Below are 19,236 nucleotides of genomic sequence, written 5' to 3'. Positions count from 1 at the left end.
GAGGAGAGGAGAGGAGAGGAGAGGAGAGATTTTACTATGCACTGTAATAACAGGGACATGGCAAGTGGAGGAGTCACTAATAGCAGACATAACTGCCCAGTTCTGTTCTTTGAGGGGATTATTGTTCACATAAATTTGTAGGGTGTTTCCACTGGCTTCCTGTGAGTTTGGATCAGATCCTTTGTCAGTGGCTAAAACTTTCCTGGTTTCCTCAAGCTTGAAGATTAGTAGAGTGAAGAATTCTGCTTGCCATGGATGTGTAGAGAAGCATAAGCCATAAATAAACCTTCAGTTGCAGCAGGACCTAGGAGCAGCCTGCACCACCAAAATGAGCCAGAATAATTCTATTAAGACAAATATGTCCCCCTCCTCTGGGAAGGAAACCATGCTAGGTCTGAAAAAGCCTTACAGCAATAGCTCTTCTATAGTGTTCCTGCAAAACCTCTGCTGTAAAGTAGAGGAGAACCAAAGAGAATACTATAAAGAAGCTGCCTTGAAACGAGTGGAGAAACCCCTTGACAATTGGATGATAGGTTAAAATTAGTCCCACTACACAAAAGCAACTGTTCTGGTCAAACCCATGAGAATGAATCTCTAACACTGAAGAAGAAAAACAGATAGAGAGACAGGTTGAGAACACAGTTTTTTACATAGCTCCACAGATCAAAACTATCTACTATTGCTTAGAATAACAGTCAAAATTACTTGGAAGGGATTTTAAAGGAATAGGCACTGGAGAGGCCCACAGGAAGAAGAAGGAAATACTCAGATTCTCAACAGCAGCAATGATGAAAAAAAAAAAAAATGAAAAAGACAAGATGAACTTTTCCAGAACACACCAGGAAAACCCTGTAAGATAGGGTCTTTGCAGCTAAAAAGGCCTGACAGGAAATGGAATTTTGGATGACTAATTGAAATTTATGAAAATTAATCTAAAATGGATGGGTTCTGTTTCTGTTTCTATCTTTCAATAACTGACAAGGTGAATGTCTCTGTTTTCCCACCTGAAACACACAAGGTCTAATCAGTCCTCTGTCAACAGTGAGGCAGTCCAGTATTAGCTTTTATTCAAAATTGCTGTGAGAGTCTTGTATTGGGTCTTATTGAGTCTTATTGAGAGTGTTGTATGGATTGTACTGGGTTTGTTTCTGAGGCTGCTGCTTCCAGACATGAATCTATGAACAGATGGGCAGTCCAGCAAAGTGACCTCCCGACATTGTTTCAGGTCCATACTCTTAACCTCACTTTTACAAGTGGTATCTCCTAAAAGTAAATGAATGTTTTGCTTTGCCCTTACTGACATTTCTAGAATTGCCTTCTCCATGGGCTCTTCTGTAAGAAAGCACCAACTCCCTGCTTCTTCTGCCCTCCATATATTCTCTCTGCTCCTTCTTTTTCCACAGTCTGATCAGGAACTGGCCTATTGTCTTTCAAACTTATGTGGATTGGGTTTTTTTTCGCCCTTACACAGTGGATTCTTATTGTTAATATGTGAGTTATATGATTACCCACAGCTGGTTATTCACTTCTGTAACCATATAGCTATTTCCTGTATTTTTAGAAATGGCTTTTTCCAGCCCCTCTTATATCTAGTCCCAGTAGTATTGGTTTTAAATAGAAACTTATATTTATCTACAATGCACGAAGTCCTGGCATCCCCCAAGGGACCAAAGAATCATTTCCCATCTCAAATACATGACAGGTCTACAGAAACTGGTTTGTGAGGGTGAGAGGGACCTACAGCTTGAGCATTGTTCTTCTACAAATGGGCATCACAAGCATCTTTGTTCTCTTGGGGCACAAAATCAACCTGCAATCCACAGCCTGTGCTTAGACATTCCACTCAGAGGGGCTGCAAAGTGGTTGCTTGTCAAAAGCCTCTCAGGCACATGGAGTGCTGCACAAGCTAGGAAGTTCATTTGCTGTTTTTACAGCTACCAGCAGCTTTTCATCTGATTTTACTCAGAAGGGCTCTTCCAGGTGTCCTGCCATGAGTTTATAGGGGAGAAACAAATGCATTTGGGGAAGGTGAGGATACACTGCTGCACTTGGTCTTAAAGACTAAAATGAAACAGTGGAAATGAGTATTAAGACAAAGGCAAGTCAGGTGAGAGCAACAAAGGCCAAGAGCACAGCCTGCACTGGATGCTGATTCCTTATCAGAAATGCTGTATAATAGAAGCTGAACATAGCACAGCACACAGCTTCCAAGACCCTGCAGGACACTGCAACACCTCCAAGGTGTGTATATGTCCACAGGAGGGGAAACCAGTGAGTGTGGTGTTTGAGTATACTTTTTTAAAAGTAGTGTGACTGTGAACAGTATGCATAAATCTATGCAAACCATGCATGGGGTCTATGGGGTTTGTGAAAGGTTCTCTTATTCTGCACATGGGCCATTCAAGAGGAGAAGTGCCACAATAATCCACCAAGCAAGCCTGGTAACTTGCAACTTTTTTCCCTTTTTCATTTGCCCAAGACAGTGGAGATGACATCTATCAGTGATTCTTATCTCTCCTTCCTCCTGCTCCATTAAAGTTGGCTCCATAGGTACCGTAATATTATGTAATGGCCTGAGAAAATTGTCAGTACAAACAGAAATATCTAGCAGAAGGCCTGATGTTTTTTTGAGAAAAATGTATCTAAAAAGGAGCCAACCAAGAAAATTACCCAATGGTCTGATGGCCAAAAGAATATTTCCTTTTTTAGTGTTGTTAATTTGAGGTCACACCATTGACTTGTCTAAATACTATAATTCCAAAATCTTCCAGGAACTTCAAAGGAAAATGAAAGGTGTGAAGCAAACCCAAAATACCTCCTCACTGGACTGCAACAGGAACGCTCCCTGCTGCCTACCACCTGGCACTCAAGAAACCAACCAAAACACGAGGTCCAGCTTCTCCTGAACTTGGGCAAATCTATCCATTTTGAGGTAACATCTAAAGATTATAGTACCCTTAGAGAAAATCCTGAGGTACAGCCCAACTGGAAAGTCCCCACAGTGCACTGCTGCCTGAATGCATTAGCTTGGGATCAGGCATGTCAAAGTCACACTGGAGACTTTGTGAAACCCAGCTGTGGTGCTCCTGGAGCAAGTAGTGGTTCATATTGTGGGAGACATCTGCCTCTCTGCCCCACACCCTGAGCTGCTCTCATGCCTTGGGGATGCAGCGCAGGACTCCCTTTGTAGAGAGACGCGTTGTTTTAAAGCTGAGAGATCACATCCTGATCATCTGACTTCTGCTGTGGGATCTTTTCTTTTAGGCCTCTGTTACAAAGACATATAACATGAAAAGGCTCAATTTTCCACAAAGAAATATTTTGCTGTACAAGTGTTCCTGTGAAGACATCATTTCATGACTGCCCTGGTTCAGTTTAGAGAATGCGTGCAGGGAGGAGGGGTTAAAAATACTTAAGAAGAAAGTTTCCCCAGAACTACTCCCTGTTGAGTACACAGGGGGGATAAGCTTTGACAGTTTAGTTTTAAACAAGAGATAACATCAAATAGGCCCATGGGACTGGTTCCAATTATCAACCCAAACAAAAAGAACAGCTGCACCCAAAAAGGCCTGTGCTTACAGTCATATTTCATTTTAACCACATTACAAAGGAAAAGTCTCATGATATACAAGGCTTTTGGGTTTTTTTTTAATTCCACAATGTATTTAGTAAGCCACCACATCATATGGTATAGAGATGCACAGTCAATTAAGCAGGCATTTCATTAACATTGCTTTTATACTCACATCAGAATGTCTTAGGTTAATCAAACCATTACATCAGAAGGGAATGCTACAAAAAGGAAATAACTGACAACTCTACCTACAAAACCCATGACTTGATGTGGATATTGTTCCTGGTTGCCTGTCAAGGTAAAGTATCTTGGGATTGTATTTCCTTGGAGTTTTCACAATGATAATGAGAACAATTATATTTCTCCATCTGGAATCCATTAAATATGATTATGATTGCTGACTTTCCTATCCTTATTACTATCTGGATTAGCTAACCCCATTACAAAGACCATGCTTCCAAAGCTCACTTGCAAATATTGTTATGTGATTTCCTGTCATCCTACCAGAGTGTCTCTCTCCTTCTCTCAACCTCTCTCTCATCTTCCTGTTCATGTACTATTTTACAAACTATTTTGCCCTTGTCTCAATTATAAGAACCTTAATAGGTTCAAACTCCCAGATGACCTGCATTTGCAGGTGTTTAAGTGGGGGAAGATCAGCTGCCCTATGTGGTAATGATTCTTGCTGGCCTCAATCAAGAAAATGGGTCCGGCCTGTAACTTGCAGGTGCTACAGGGTGGAAATTTAAACATCCTGACCATTTATTTAATGCAGAATATGCAAAGATTAAGCAAGGACTGTTAAGAAAAATGTTATTACAGAGAAGGAGGAAGACAGGAGTTTTTGTACTATAACCTTAATAAGTGATCTTCTCAATTCAGAAATCTGAGTTATTGGCTTAAGGCTTCCCAAAGCCTTTGGTTTTCATTCTGTGTTCATTTGCATTGTTAGTAAATGCAGAACAACTCCACTAGTTTTCATTGAAGTTGCTCCAAATTTATACCAGTATAATAAGGATCAGAAAGTATCCTTATTTATCTGAGGGTTTTGTTATTAAATTTCATTAAGGAGTCTGTTAATAGCAGAAATATTACTGGGTAAGGATCCATTTGCAGTGTCTTGCTCCTGCACAGATTTATCTCATAGTCTGTGTGTCTTCAGCTGCACAGTTTAATGTGAGTCTTTGTCAATAACAGTATCAGTAATAAAAAAAAGAAACACCAGAACTGTGTACTTACCTTTACTCCTTGACACCAGACACGTGTTTTTGGATTAGAGCTGCAAGGGTTTTCTGCAGGGCTCTAGATGAAGTTATTTCAGAAGAAGGTCGCTTCACCAATGCTCATGATTCCATCCTTTTTCCTCAATTACTTCTTCTGCTGTACATCAGTGCTCATCTACTGAATTGGGCATTAATTTAGAGGTTTGTTGATACATTATAGCTTTGCACAGCCAGCTCAGAACTTTCAAACTGTTTGCTTTGTGCTTTGATTATGCATTCATTTTGACTTGAAAAAGGATTATATAATAATCAGCAGCATTTCAACAGAAGCCAGTTGTAGCTGTTTCTATCTGTAATGATTGTTTAATGACTATTTAAGATGTGCAGCCTGGGGTTGTCTAATCAGCCAATTTTTATTAGCTTTCAGTGAATGAATAAAGTGATACCTAATAAGCAGTAAAACTTCAGTATTGAGCATGGTAGAGCTTCACATAGTAAAAACACAAAGGTCAAAAAAAGTATTAATTTCATAGAATAATTTAGGTAGGAAGGGACTTTTAAGTTCATCTAACTCCAGTCCCCCTGCTGTGGGCAGGTGCACATTCTCCTAGACCTACTCCTTCTACTAGACCAAGTGGCTCAAAGTCTTTCCTGCCCAACCTGTCCCTGAAATCTTCCAGGATGGAATATTCACAACTTCTCTGGGCTACCCGTGCCAGGGCCTCACCACCCTCACAGGGAAGAATTTCTTCCTAATATCTAATCAAAATGTACCCTCTTTTAGTTTAAAGCCATTATCCCTTTTGTCCTTCTATTATTAATTATTATCGTGGGCATTTATGAGGCAGATACTGTCATGACATCCAGGAAAGATGTACATCAGAACAAATAATGTTCTCCTGGCTTACATTTTCTTCACTAAACTGTGGAACCTGGGTTTGACACCAAACTTCTTGAAGTCAACAGAAAGCCATCTTGGTGAGTCCACCGCCTTTGGATCAAGCTTATGGTAAAAACAGTTGTTCACACCTTGCTAATCTTGAATCCATTTCAGATCATCTCTCTCACAATCACTTTTATTCTTTTTCTTACAGGTCCACTGTGGAAATAATACCTTCATCAAATTTGGGGAACTAGAACTGTGAAGGGAATTTGGGAATCACATGTCTTGGGGAAACATGCTAGGTGATCTAAAACAAAATGTACATGTTTCTCTCATTTTTTTTCTCTGAAAAGTCTGGCACTTTTAATTACTGCACTCAGCAGCTGAGCACCAGCAACTGACTGTACATGTTATTTGTCCACTGCTGTGTGGTGTTTGCTTAAAACTTGCTGGAAGAGGTTTACACTGACTCACTACCTCATGTTTGGGCTAGGGGCATACATGTGCCACTTCCCACAGCTCAGCTGATGTACAGTAGCTCATTAAGCCACACTAATATGATCATGTTTTAAGAATCCTCATTGTCATAACCGTGGCTATCACTAATTTGCTGTGGTTGCACTGAAATCTACCAAGTATCACCAGTATGAAATTTTCATTAAAAAGTAAAAGCTTTTTAATTACACCTCCTCTGCTGCCCAAATTAAATATCCGAGTTGCTCAGTGACTCATTTCTCAGTGCCAGCAACTCAGATCTTGTTTGCTGTTGAAAACAAACTTCTGTTTTCATCTTGTTTCTGTCCAGATCCTCCTGTTATTTATTCCTTGTGTTCATCCGTGCTAATGAAAAATTTGCAAGGCACAGCAAGGTGCCCAACACAGGCAGTAAGAACACAGCAGTAAGAGCATTGATGTTGATGGACCAGCAGCATCACAGCTGCAAAGCAGATATCTGGCCTAACTGAAACTACCACTGGATTGCCAGTTGTCCTTCATATTGTTTCCTCCTCTTGGAAAAACATTTTGCAGCAGCATGGGCATCTCAAATCTAGCACATGTGAGAAATTTGCGATGTGAAGGACAGCCCTTCTCTTCTGTGATGTGGGGCCTGAATCCACACAGCATTGGGACTGATCCTTTTCTGTTAAAGTGCCTGGAAGGATTATAGCTTCCATGCTCTTAAAACAGGGTATAACAGGACATGATCACACTTCACACCCTGCAATCATCATGTGACACACAAAAAAGAGAAAGTTCCTTCATGTTCTTATGCAGATCTGCTTGGTAAGGCCTTCTCTTGGAGTCGTCTACTGAAAGACAAACCGAACCAGCAAAAACGTTTCATAAGTTGGAAGTAAAGTTTTTATGAGATGAACTATGAACTTTAAAAAGTCTGGAATCTTTAGCAATTGCTTATTGCCTGCAGGATAGATGCAGTTAGTATAGTGCCTTGTGGGCATGCCCTTAGCTGCAATCCTCATTGATGTTCTTTTGCTACTGCTTTCAAAACCGTTAAAATTCCTTCGCTCAAGTGTTCTTAGCACTTATGTTGATAGGGAATACTTCAAAGGATACATCTTTACTTTATCAAATCTGCTGTAATTTTGTAGACAGAATCAAAGAGGTTCATTTTAAGTCTAGTCAAGTTTGCCAACTGTCCTAAGCTCAAGAAATCAATTCCATGTTGCCATGTAATCAACCCAAACAAGGAGCCCACAACACAACAGTGCAAACTTCTCCTTGCTGAAACTACATTTCCTTCAGCACATTTAACACTGGAAATAATTTTACCCCATTATTCTTGCATTCTTTTTCTATTTCTCCCATTCTTCTTAAAGCTTCCCTGATGTATTCAACTCCATGGCTGTGTTGATAAGCAGCTGACACATCAGTCCCCAAACACAGCTCTCAATGATGTCTGTTGAAAGCACAGCATCATGTACTTCTTTTTCTCACAGAAGTTTCCTCTGGCACAAAAAACTTGCTGGGTGTTCTCATGCCGTTATTACAACAGCAAGGCATTTAATGAGGGTCCATGTGCTTGGCAAGCTTTTATGAACAAATAGCAAAAGACAAAACAGGACTTTTGCAGCTGAAGTCCTGGGCATTATCCTGCACCTACTGTGGCAACAAAAACACTTTTTTTCTCTTAACATCTTAAATACAATTGTAAACCTTATGCCAGTGCTACTGACTCATCCCTCATGTTGTGTTTGGTGCCACACATAACTGTGATTCTAGCTGAAGCTTTAGTCTGGATTATTATGAATTCTATAGTTATGATACAAAAGGGATTTTTTTTTGTTTGGTTGTTTTTTTTTTTCTTCCAACTTGTAAAATATTTTTAGTGAGAATCTAAACTGAAGGAAGAGATCTGAACACACTAAAAAATTTCTGCAGGGAAAAATGTGTGCAAAACTTGGACAGCTACAAATCTTTTTAGCAAGGTGCTTATCCTAATTGGGAAGAAGATGAAGTATCCAGAACAGAAGTAACATAGGAGCATTATCAATAATCCTCATCCCTATCCCAGTTGCATGAACAAACCTGTAAAAAACATTCTTACCTGTGTGCAGGATCTGGCCTACTTCAGACTTTGGGAATCACAAGATCAGCTTGGTTCTGCTCTTTCTTAAAGTCTCTTCTCCTGTGTAGGCTCAGACAAGTTTTGTCTCAAGTGAGATTCACAGCCTTCAGAACCATTATTATATCACTTACGATGTACCATAGACAACACACTGCTGATTATTGCCCTCTTGGGAGACATGGCTCTCAGAAGCTATCCAAAATCAGTCTAAATTCAAAGATGCAAAATATATTGTAAAACAGTTATACGACTTCCATTAAAAAGCCCCAGAGATGCAAGATTAACCCACAGTAATTATAGCAAAATAATTAATACAATTAATAGTAAAAAATTGCTATTGTCCCAGCAATAGCAATTCACTCTGCAGAGTATCTCCAGTTTCCAGAAGGGAAATATTCTCTTTCCTTGTGAATTTAACCTCAGAAAATTTTCCCCAATATTTGTATTCAGATTTTGCTTTCAATGGTATTTTGATTAGTCCATGAAACACTAAAAAAAGTGTCCTGTGCTAATGCTATATTCACTTTAAAAACACAGTTCTTAACATTTTCAGCACTGAAATGAAGGTCTGATCTTGATGCAGGCAATGGTCATAATCATGCTGACTTTAACGAGGTTTCCTTATGAAAGAAGGCACACTCCATGAAAATTTTAATTCCTGTTTTGTCTTCTACTTACCTCTTCTGACAGGGAACTGACCTTGAGTGTGTCCTGGAGCCTAAAAGAGATGACAAACCAGAGGCAAGGCATCTACAGCCACTTACACTGGCTCCAACACACTGCTTTTCGAGTGAATAAAATTTCCATGTTCTCACCAGCTTAAAGGTGTGGTAAGGTCTCTGGAAGAAGGTCAAACCAAAGAAGGTGAAGTTTGTACAGAAAAACATAAACATGTATTAAAAACAAACAAAATCAAGGGTTACAGCATAGTTACATATCACCTTCTTTGTCTTGTGCTTCCAGCTGCCTGGCTAAAGGCCTTCACTACACAAGAAATTTATTGGCATTTAGTTCAAGTTTCAGGAGGCTGGGTTTCAGAGCAGAAACTGTGCGTGTTTGTGTATTCACAGATTTACAATTAAATGTATTTGTTCTATTTAAATACAATGATGCCCCATTGTATGAAAGGATGGATGGCCACTGAAGTAAATGACCATAAATTCACTTTGACATCACATGCACAGGACAGCAGATGAGGTGTAGATGTATGTCCTGGAATGTAATAAACCAGTGTACAAAGGACAGATAAAAACTATCTGTGGATATCACGGAATCATTAGGGTCAGAAATGATTTTTAAGGTCATCAGATACAAACATTTTCTTAATATCAATTCAGAAAACATCTGTGTGCTTGTGTGGAGAGCATCCCACCTGACAGGACACTCTGATGCTCACCACAAGGTGTGCACAGGGGCGTAAGCAGGCACTGACAGGCAGTGCACAAGGTGTGTGTGGATGTGCCAATTAGGCTGACAACTCCCAAGCTGACAAGCCATGGCTCGGAACCCTGCAATTCCAAACAGGCAGCAGTGAGCAGCAGAGTGGCTGGATCCAGTGCTGTGTGGGAGACAGGCAAAGAGGGAGCATTGCTGTGATTGACATGCAAGCACTGTGCTACCCTGAGAGTCTTTGTACTGTGACTTTATGGTCTCTTTTTATTTTTCCCTGGCGCTCCCCACAATTCATTTAGTCACAGCACCACTTAGAGAGACTGCAGCATCTGGTGGGGGGAAAGGAGGGGATCCACTTAAAACAAAAACTATTTTTAAAAAGAAAGGTTCTCTCAATATTTTAGTTGTGTAAATAGTTCACAAATGCTTTTGTGTTTCATACAAGCAAGAAGGGATTTTCACCTCTGTCCATGTGTGGCGAGAGCAAGCAGAGTGACACTGCTGTTAAATGGGCCCCATTTCCAGAGTTTAGGACTCTCACTTGATATTCCCAACAAGGGATGTTCCTTGTTATTAACCTTTACATTAAGTTTGTGCAATTCCTGCGTGCTTTCCTCCAGATAGATATTCCCTTACCACTGTTTTTTCCCTTTCTTCCCTTTTGAAATGGGAGTACAATAAACATGCAGACTGACCCTGGTACCAAAGCAGGCAAAATGTCCCCATGTCCCACAGCTGACACAAACCTCTCTTCTCCTGGGGCAGGAAGAGGGAGGCTTGCCCTTCCAAAGGGTTAAGGCATTTTTGAATACAGATTTGTATCTTGGGCACAGAAAACAACACATGGGGATGAACAAGAAAAAAAGGATCCTGTTTAGTTTCAGTGTGTGACATTTGCCTGGGGGAAGAAAGTGCAGAGCTCATTGGAAATCCTATTGTTGAAACTCTGACCAGTCAGTTATAAAAGTGTCATGATTTAATATGCCAGAGAGTTTCCATTTTCAGGGTCAACCACTCCATACATGTGTGTGCATGTGTGTTTGTGTGTATGTGTGTTTGTATGTGTGTCTGTGTTTGTGTGCTGAGCCTCTGCATTTAAAGAAAGACTTTCAGGTTTTATGTTGTTTAATTTCCTTTACAAGAATCTTTTTTGTTTCCAGCAGAACAGATCTCCAGCAAGATTTACTCCTTCACAGCACGTGGAGGCACATTTTCCAACATCAAATCCCCTGATCAAAGCAACAAAAGTTAGAGACTGAAGCAATAATTATGACCTTGATCAGGGTTTATTCTATTACATGATTAATCATACACAGTATTTAAAAATATCAGTTGCCTGCCTGCTGAAATATCAACTGAAAACACCACTTACAAAACAGCTAGAAGAAAGGTCAACAAATCTGAGCTTGTTACAGCAACCTGCAAGTCCTACACATTTCACTGTTTAGACATCAGTTTGCAATACCTGTTTTCTTTTATGACTCTGGGCTTTGTTACCAACTTACCATTAATAGGGTTCAGCCAATGCAGATCTTTTGACTCTTTTTCTCTCTCTGTCCTCACCTGTCAGCCTTCTCTTCATCAACTATATTTATTACAATCAAGCCCTGTCAACTGTCACAGCTTACATACAGTCTGCCAGTAAATATGTCTTTCCAGTCATTAGACATTCCTTCCAGTCACCTTGGGATTTCTACCTTGTCTATCTCACTCCAAAAAAACTTTTGTTCAGAAGTATTAGACTCCCACAGAGCAGTGTCAGCTTGGGGCCATTACTGTAGGAAGTGACAGAAAACACCAAACTGTCACTCATTAGGATCTAGTTTTTCCAGAGTTGATGTAAGTCAGATTTAGCCCCAAAACGAATCATGATTTATTTAATATATTTGCTTCTACAAGTGTCAGCTCATCAACTTAAAATGTTACTCCTTTAACTCTATTGAGGCCTGTACAGAAAGTTTTCTTTGAAACCTAGTTTTTGCTCTAAGGCTTGATAATTAGAACAGAATTGAGAACAGTCGAGTTTCTGCTCTACAGGTGCACTTTATTGGCCCTCAGTTTTATAATTATATGTACAAAGCATTCATGTTAGAATTAAGGCTGGACATGTGAGAAAATGCCACCTGGTGGGTAAGAGCTTTTTATGCTGACTCCCAAGTCTGAGGTGAGATTATAAGTCTATAGATAAGTTTAAAGAGAGAAAAACAATTAGCTAGAGAAGTAAGGCTGGAAAAAGAAAATAATTCCTACTATTTCCTTATTATGCTACAAATTGTCTCTCTAAAGGATCTACAGTCTTATCCAGGGCAAAACAGCACTAGTGAAGTATGTTCATAGGTGCTTCTGCAATTGCACCCACAGTTAAAGCCTCTGTTGAGGGGCATAAACTCCCAACAGCCTCCTGCCTCCCACAAGTTCCTGTGTCAAGCTGGTTGGTACAGAGATGAATACCACTGTTTTATCCCATGTGGAGTCAGGGACTCAGCAGATCACAGAGAAACGTAAAAGTAGTAGGTGGCATTGCCAGTGGAAAAAGTGAGAGGAAAGAAGGGAGGGATAAAGGTCCAGGATTGTTAACTCAGAAGATTTGAATTGCTTGTACCTCATCACTGCAGTAAAGAGTCGGGTCTGTCACTGATGGAAAACAACACAGATCCAGTGAATTTACAGAGCACAGACTCACAGAGATAAGTAACACAGAGAAGATGTCAGCAGCCAGATTTTGCTTCAAATAAGGATATCATCATTAGTGATTCACTTATGTAGCAGCTATTACAGACTGTAGGGGACTATGCAGTATTAGAAATAGTGTGTTTGTGCCAATGATTGGTTTCACTATCAAAAGGCAAACATCTCTGAGATGGAAAGGGTGTCTATAAAACCACAGGTTATTGTACAGGAGTATACACACAAGTGGTGCAGAATAAATAAACTGTCACAGAAATCGTAAGCCACTTGGAATTTATTAGTGGACACAATTACAAACTTCTCATTCTTTCTTTTCTGTCTGTGGAAGTAATGATTCCTGCCACAAAATGCCATCTGAGATTATATATGGAGCACAGATTATCACAGTCATCAAGGAGGTGGATAGCTCTTATGAATCATATACAGCATTCCCAATAACTGTGACTGAACAGGCTTGACCCTGACAACTGTGTGGGTGGGAACAGGTTTCACCCTAAGGGATACTGCAAATTGTAGATCATTTGAGGTTTCCATCCTAAAACACGGGATCCATCCCAGTGTTACTCCTGACCATTCAAATGTGGCTTCAGCAGTCCCAGGGTGACAGCACAGGGGCAGCAGTGAACACTGGGACATTTAGAGCTACTTGCTTGGAACTACATTCTGGCCAAAAAATATTTGGGAAACCACATTTGAGTATTGTGTGTCATATCAAAAAGGTGATCCTTCAATGTTACTCTGTTAGCAGAAATGACCAGCTATAAATGCTTCTGCTTGTCTCAAAAAAATACACCAACATGAAGAAAGTTTTATGGCTGCACATTTATGTGATTGGGAAGTGGAGATTAGAGGATTTAAGGGACTTTTCTGTGAGGAAAAACATGCTTGCTGCTGGAGTTGCCCTCAGACTTCTTCCCCACATTTTGTCTCTCAGGTGACCTAGGGAACCAGTCTACAAAACCCTACCTCATCACAGCTCAGATTCCAACCAAGTCAGCAGGGTTTGGGTCAGCCCTAGCATTTTAAGTTTGATGAGATGATCACGTAAGATGGCAAATAAATAGTCACAAAGTGATTTGAGAAAGGAAGATGTGACCACAGTTACACCAGCCACACCAGGAAACAGGTAGAGGACCCAGCAGAGTCCCAAAAGAGGAGATGGCTGGGGCATGGCAAATGTATCCTCACTGTGCTCCCCAGTGAAACCCAAAGCAAGATCTGGAGCAGGAACAGCCTAAGGAGGTGGGTGTCAATAACACAGCAGGTTTCCAGCTGCCCTGCAGGAGCTGTAAGAGCTACCTTTTCACAGGAAGGCAATAATTCCTGTCTCCATTGCTTCCCATAGGGAATCTCTCCAGCATTCTCTCAAAGGACAACATGACTCAACCAAAATCAGCTGCAGACCTTGCTGGAACTCCAGTTCTGCATTGTCATTCCCATCATACCTTTGATTTTTAAGTACTTTTCCCCTCAAATATATCCTTTCATTACAGAAAAATTCTGAGCCAATCTAAAGCCCTTCATCACCGGCCCTAAAGAAGATGTTCTAAAAATGAGACACTAGAATCTGTTTGACAAATCATCTAAAATACTTACACCCACCTGACTGTTGCACTCAGCCTCCTTGGTATGAAAAAGGACTAAAGAAATGCTTGTGTGTTGGCTGCAGCAGCACAATTACAGAAACTGCTACCAACAAAGAAAATAATAACTGCTGGAGGTACAGACAAGGGAAGCAGTGGGGGGAAGGAGGAATGAAGGGAACCTCAAGGTTAAATGAGCAATGGGTCGGGGCACACACAAACAAACATAAACAACAGAAGTCTTTCAGCATAATTTTGAAAGTAAAGGCAGCCTGAATTGTATTATGCAGGTGTATGGAAAGCACTTTGCTGCATTATGCCATCTCAAGTTCTTGTTCCTATTTCCTTTTGTCAAGAGGTCTTTGATTGAAGACAAGATTGTCTTCCAAAGAAAGGAAAAAATGTAATGTGAATAGCTCAAGTGATAGACTGCAGTATCTTGGATGCAGCAAGAAAAAGCAATGCTAATGGATTTGTACAGCAAATAATATGGTGCAAGAGGAAGAAACAGTCAGAGAAATATAGAGAAGCTTTCTTGAATCTTCATAATTTGCAGTGATTGTCATTCAGCTCAATGTACTTCAGGTTCGAGTAGACGCACTTCCAAATTTCCCCCATAAGTCAGAGACCCACAACAACTATAATGTACCTTAAGCCCCAATTTATTTATTACCATTTTTCTCTAGAGTTGGATGCTGCATTAGAATCACAGAACACACGACAACAGTTCTGCTGCACAACTGGCAGGTTGCTGACACCAAAGCTCAGCAGGCTGGAGGTGTCAGAGGACAAGGAGTGAGCACAGCCTTGCCCAGCCCAGACAGATGAGTCTTTGAGCATCACTCCCAGTGATTTGTGAAGGGCTCTGCTCTCCCCAGATGGTTGTAGTGGGAAGGAAACAGAGGTGAGCTGTGGCTCACACAGCTCACACAGATCTGACTCAAACATTCTCATTCCCCTCCTTACCTTCACCCTGCCAGCCTCTGCTCCTACCCACTCACTACACGTCTAACCCCTGCCTCTTTCCTGATCCTTCACCACCCTTTATCAAGTGCTTTCTCCAGTTATAGCCACAGCCACTCTCCCTGGCTCCCACTCCTTCTTCCCCTGCAAATATTCTCCTCCTCCCATCTCCCAGGGATCACCCACAGCACTGCTCACCCTCTAATCCACTCTTCTCACTCCAGCTAAGCCTTCCCACTCCTGCTTCTTTCTGGCCCTTCTTGTTTAGCTCTGGGCCCAAATGTTCCTTCAGATGCTTGTCCTTGTCATTGTGGTGTTTGTCAGCATGGCTGCCTTCCCATTCCTCTGCTGTGTCCCAGGAACCAGCAGAGCAGATGTCAAAAAGAGACAACACAGTTTGGGAGGTACTTTTGCCTAAAGGTATTAAAGTACTTGGCTTTGATCACTGTGATTTTTGTGCCATAGGTTTCTCAGTCCTGGGTGTTATTTGGTTCTTTTCTCTAGCTTGTGAGGGGATTGATTTCTGCCTGCACTCTATAAAGTCTCTCATGAAATAAAAACCCCACTTGTCTGGATGAGAAGAGAAGGCTCACTTTATTAGTGTCCATCATGACTCACTCTCAGGGAAAGGTGGAAAAAGTGAATTGCTTTGACCCACACTCACCACCAGTCAGGGCAGCACAGCAACCACACTCAAGTGTTGGGCTTAGCTTTCCATCCACTAGCACACAGCAGAAAGTCTTTCTGAACCATTGAGAATACCAGGTTTCAAAACCAAAACAAAACAAAATGAAGAAAAAGTGCATCCAGCTCGCTTTGGCCCTTTAGCTGAGATAGTTGTGGTCTCAGTTTGAGATCTGACACGTGCTGGAGCAGAATGACAGCACTCTCTGTCAGGGGCATGTGCTCTGTGATCTGACAGACCTTTCCTGTCTTTAACTCCTCTGATCCTCTGATTTGGCTGGCCTGTGGGTACACTGTGCACTCACCTGAAGATGCACAAAGAGCTGTGGGATGCCATCACGCTGTCAAGACCCTTCACAAAATACCAGCGGCAGAAGACTTTCAGGAAATGTCACCACATCATCATCCACTTCATGCTGCTGACTTTGTGGTGCTGTTTCCTGGAGCCATCTCGTCCTGTTACAGAACAACAGAAAGGGTAAAAGAGGTGAAATACGAACAGTAAAAGCACCATTATCTGGTTTTCTAGCTATCAGGAGCCCAGAGTGAACACCAGGATTTCAAGTGCCTCTACAATCACCTAGCTGACTCAGAAAGCTCGGGAAGTGGTAGTGGTAGGAGACTTTGTAGACCACTAAATCAAACCAGAAAACAGGACATGTTCCTCCTTAAGATCTCTCTGGAATGCAGCAAGGGGAACAATTGCATAGTTAGGGGGTCCTCAGTTTGGGAGGCATATGCTAGAGGTTTCATGCAGCTGTGAAATAAAACATTACTTGGATTTCTTGACAAAATATGACAGAGAGAAAAAGAATTATAAAGGATCATTTATTTTATGAGAAATGTACAGATTCAGTAGAACATTCCTGACTGCCAGGAGTTAATTAGTTACAACCATGAAAGACAGTGGTCACTAGACACCTACAGTTGCACCAATGATACAAACAGGAGAGTCCAAGCAAGGAACATATGCAGTTGGCTCAAAAGAGCCAATTAATCAAAATAAATTGAAAGGAATAAGAAAAAAGACTGAAAAATGCAAATGAAGATTAGAGGTACTTTATAATGAATTTCTTAAGCAAGATAATTATGGAATTGCTGTTAAGTTTAATTCGCATACTGTTTCAATTGAAATATTGGTATTTGCAATACTGATAAGGCACAGGATGAATGGGTGAAGAGCTGGCTACTTGGCAGATCTCCAAAATACACTTGTCAACACAGAGTCATCACTGAATGGGATTTCTCCTTAACAAATTTTTGCAATGACTAGTACTGGTCTGTCTGCAACTAGCTGATGTTTTCTTGAGTGGATTCAGTTAGTAAACATCAATAGCCTCATACATATGAATCAGGCTCAGGAAAAATTACATCCACATTAGAACTTCTCTGCAAATTGTTTTTGGGAATTTTCTCTCTTTGAAAACATTTCTGACCTGCTCTCTCAAAGTCTTTGCTGATTACAGCTAGGGGAGAACAGAGAGCCTGACAGAGGGACAAAAGAGAATGCTGATGATATGGGGGTGGCACTTGCAACACACCTTTACAATGTGGGAAGAATTCTAAGAAAAGGTGTTCTGATACACCCTGAAGCAAAATTACCTAAATGGGAAAGCCTGCCCTTCAGGATTGTCAATCTGTCTCTGATGACTACAGAGGCATCCTGGCAGATGAGCTGAAGTTTGCTGATTTTTAGCTACAAGAACTTCTAGTTTGGCTAAACTTAGGTGGGATGATTCTCACCCTCATGACAAAGAAAAGAATAAGAAGGTTATAGAATACACCACAGGCAAGCATATGCTGGACTGTGGGATACAGTTGTCATGTTAAAAAAGAGCATTATGAAATTGGAGGAGGCTCAGAAAAGAGCCACAAAAATGATTTACTGACTGTAGATAATGTTTGACAGTGCAAAACCTAAAGATCTCACACTGTTTAATTTATCAAAAAGAAGATTAAAAGGTTACTTCATTGCAAGCATTATCTCATAGGAATGCCACATACTGAAATGCTCTTTAATCTAGCAAGAATGGCACAAATATTTAACATCGAGGGTGATTAGCCACTAGAATGAGCCACCAAGGGAAGAGGTGGAGTCTCTCTCTCCTGATGTCCTCAAATCAGGTCTGAACACTTTTCTGGCAGATATGCTTTAATCAAACAAAAGCTATGCTCTAGTCAGATGCATGTTACCGGGTTGAATGCAAGAAAAAATGGGTGAAAAAAAGGATGCACTCCTGGCCTCAAAAATCTACAAATCTGTGAATGTCAGATTGAATTTGAATATACTTGCAGGAATCAAAGTGTTCAAACTGTGCTCCACTTTAAGGTAGAGGAATCCCAGGAGAGTAGGTGGAGACGTTCTCCCGATGTTTATGAACATCAACTACCTCTAAAATCTCAGTATCTCATCCAAAACCTGGCACTGTTTCCTTTCACGGCCCAGCTAGAGCCACTGCTTCAGAAAGAACTAAACCGGTCTGATTTTCATGGGGGGTGGGCAGGCACACACAGGCTCTGAGGTCAGAGGGATTTGTTAGCACTTAGCACCTATGGATGTGAATTTAGACAACTAATGAAGGAGAAACATTTCGGGAGTGATTTCAATAGCATCTGAAAGACGTGTAGGAAAACCACCCCTCACTCCCAGTCCCGGCTGTGTTCCTAGATGGGAGCAGGGCTTTTAAAATTCCTGTTTTCTGGCATCACCTTTCTTTGCCTCTGTTCTTTCAGTTGCAAAATAATCACATTTCCTGGACTGGGCAGCTGAAAGGATTAACATTAGAGTGTTAGTTTTCAACCCGGGGGTCTGCAGACCTCTGGGGAGCTCTGTGGTCTACTTCTAAGGTGTCTGTGAGAGGTGGCTTGGAAAAACAAGTCCATTTATGCTGTACAGCACTTTAAGAATGTGCATTTCAAAAGGGACATACTCCTCTGGAAAACACTTCATGGTTCACAAGTCAAAAAAGGTGAAGCGCACAGAAAGAGAAAGTGAGAAGGAGCCGTAAGTGCCCGGCGATTTACGGTCTCTTTCCGTGTGTGGCAGCCAGGTTTGTTCAGCATCGTTTGCAGGGAGGGCGAGGAGCCGCAGTCCCGGCCGAGGAGCCGATCCGCAGGGGGAGCATCGCCTCCCCTCCCGCTGAGACCAGAAGCAAGAGCACACAGTGGCAATGAGCAGAAAAGGCTGGAGGAAGCAGGGGAACCGAAAGGCTCTGGCTGCTCCCCGGCTCGCAGCGCAGCCGCTGCCGCCTGACGGGCGCTCCGTGCCCGCTCGGCCCGAGGATGCCCAGCCCTCTCCCAGCATCATCCACCGACAGATCGGGATCACTTCTGATCTCTGTCTCAAGCTTCTGTCACTTTCACCTATTCCCTTGAAACTGAAGCATTTCTCCCCCTCTCCCTTTCTTTTTTTAAAGAAAAACCCTTTGCTTGTCAAGCAAGTTTTTGTCTCCATGAACTCTTAGACTCCCAGCCTTGACACAGACACAGAAAGACACAGAAATACTATTCAAAAGGTGAAAGTTTACAGCATCGAATAACAATGCCAGCTGCTCTCTTGCTAACGGGTTCCACTTGTGATGGAGGAGGGATGAGAAGGTGGGGAGGAGAAGCCGCAGCCTGGATGTCGGATGCTGAGGGACCATGGATGTCGGATGCTG

Source organism: Parus major, chromosome 6 (genome assembly GCF_001522545.3).
Source record: "Parus major isolate Abel chromosome 6, Parus_major1.1, whole genome shotgun sequence".
Lineage (NCBI taxonomy): Eukaryota > Metazoa > Chordata > Aves > Passeriformes > Paridae > Parus > Parus major.
The sequence above is the reverse complement of the archived record's forward strand: the minus strand, read 5'-3'. Positions refer to the sequence as shown.